Raw genomic sequence first — 2487 nt, forward strand, 5'->3', positions numbered from 1 at the left:
TCTGTGTGTACCCAGACAATGGAGTCCGGTTTCTGATAGGCTGAAAGGTGAACTGAGTGCTCTCCCATCGTGTCCTGGAGGTGTGAGTGAAGGATTCTCTGCCCCAAAGGCCATTCATAGAAAAGCTGAAGGAGACTCAAACACCTCTTGGTTTACAAGGCCTTGCTGGGGTTTTCTTAGAGCCACAATCCTGTGCACAGGACCCACTTCCTATTTCTGCATAGGCTGATCTCTTCTGTGTGAGTTCCTCCAATCAGTGCTTGCACAGACACATTTTCAAAATTCCAACTGATCTTGTCTCTCCCTCCAGCTGAATATGCATGCAGAAGAGATGCTAAGGCCCCTACCCTGACTCAGACGCAACCCTAAGATCAGACTCCTGCCTCTTGGCTTTTCATGTCTGTCATCTCTCTCCTCCTGATGTCATCCTTAAGTCCACCCATGGTGTCCTAAGCCATCTGCACAGCCATGCCACATGCCTGGGCTGGACCTTTCACAATATGCCACATGCCTGGGCTGGACCTTTCACAACATGCATCAAGGGTAAGCTGTGACTGAGCATCCCGTGCTTGAAGTGAGCATGTGATGGATAACTTCCTCTGTTGTCCCTCTGTCCCACCAGGTGACTCTCTGCCTTTACTCCCTCTCCAAAGGCACTCTTTCAAAAGTCTCTCTTGCCACAGGCCTCTCACATATACAACTCCTTCTTCTTGGGGTGCCCCACCACCACCCTGACTCTGCCTTTTTATCTTCTATCCTCTGCGGGCCCATGCTGAGACATCCCCCCCCCCCCCCCAGGTACTAACCACACTATGGTATAGTATAGAATAGAGTTTATTCAGGGCAAGTGGAGGGGAGTTGAGAGAAAGGCAGAGAGAGAGAGAGAGAGAGAGAAAGAGAGAGAGAGAGAGGGAGAGAGAGAGAGAGAGGTAGAGGCTGGCCACAAGCACATGGAGTTGGGGAAAGGGGGTGAGGGAGCAAGAGCAAGAGAGAGAGGAGGGGGCAAGCAGCCCTTTTGATAGTGAGTCAAGCATACCTGGCTGTTGCCAGGTAACTGTGGGGCAGAGCCTAGAGGAAACACCAACAACTACCCTAGCCAGGAAATACCAGTGGCCCCTGAGTCTTACCAGTGCTATCTGAACCAGCACAGGGCTTCCTCTCTAAAAATTCAACTATCCTGTCTGCAATGATGCCCACATAGGTGGTTAACATGAAGGTTGAAAATGGTCACTCGGGGGGGGGGGGGCTGGCGAGATGGCTCAGTGGGTAAGAGCTGTGAGGCCCAGGACCACCCCACCCCCTAGCTGTCTCCCTCTGCTCCTCACCCTCACTGGGATCGAGATGCCCACCCAGCAGAACAGAGCGCACAGACAGACACCCACGTACTGTACTGGACCTATGGCAGGACTTGGCTCATCTTCTCCACTCCCTTCGTTCCCCCACCACCCAGCAGCACCTGCCCAGTGCTGCTGCAGCCATCAAGACCTAGCAGAGCTTGCTCGGTGCTTGCCTTAACCAATACAAGGCCCTCTCTTTGGGTCTGCTGTGTTTGAGATCACAGTCATTTCACATGCCCTGTGTCTGGCACCATATCGAACTGCAAGTGTGGTTCAGTCTGCATTGACAACCACCACAGCAGGGCTAGGTAGGTGTTGCTACCTGTATTTTGCAAGGTAAAGAAACTTGTTGTCAGGGCTGGAGAGATGACTCAGTGCATAAAGTACTTACCTTGCAAGCATGAGGACCTAAGTTCAATTCCCAGAACCCACATTAATAATAAACAGCCAAGGGTAGTTGCATCTGCTGGGAATCGCAGCAGCTGGGAGTCAGAGACAAGCAAATCCCTGGGGCTCACTGGCCACCAGCCCAGTCTAAGTGGAGAGCACAGGGATTGGGATAGAAACTGTCATGAAAAGAAATAAAATGATGCTGGAGGGATGACATTAATAATTGACCTGTGACTTCCACATGCATGTGTACACACATCCCTGAACACACATGAACTCATACACACACACACACACACACACACACACACAACTAAAAGAAAGGAGAAAGAGGAAAGGATATAAAGATCATGAAGGAAGGAAGAAAGGAAGGAAGGAAGGGAAGGAGGAAGGAAGGAAGGTAGGAAGGAAGGAAGGAAGGAAGGGAGGAAGGGAAGGAAGGAAGGAAAGAAGGAAGGAAGGAAAGAAGGAAGGGAAGTAAGGAAGGAAAGAAGGAAGGAAGGGAGGGAGGGAGGAAGGAAGGAAAGAAGGAAGGGAGGAAGGGAGGAAGGGAGGAAGGAAAGAAGGAAAGAAGGGAGGAAGGGAGGGAGGGAGTGAGGAAGGAAGGAAGGAAGGAAGGAAGGGAGGAAGGGAGGAAGAAAGGAAGGAAGTGAGGAAGAAAAGAAGGAAAGAAGGAAGGGAGGAAGGAAAGAAGGGAGGAAAGGAGGGAGGGAGGAAGGAAGGAAGGGAAGGAAGGAAGGAAAGAAGGGAGGAAGGAAGG

The sequence above is a fragment of the Mastomys coucha genome, unplaced genomic scaffold (assembly GCF_008632895.1).
Source record: "Mastomys coucha isolate ucsf_1 unplaced genomic scaffold, UCSF_Mcou_1 pScaffold6, whole genome shotgun sequence".
NCBI lineage: Eukaryota > Metazoa > Chordata > Mammalia > Rodentia > Muridae > Mastomys > Mastomys coucha.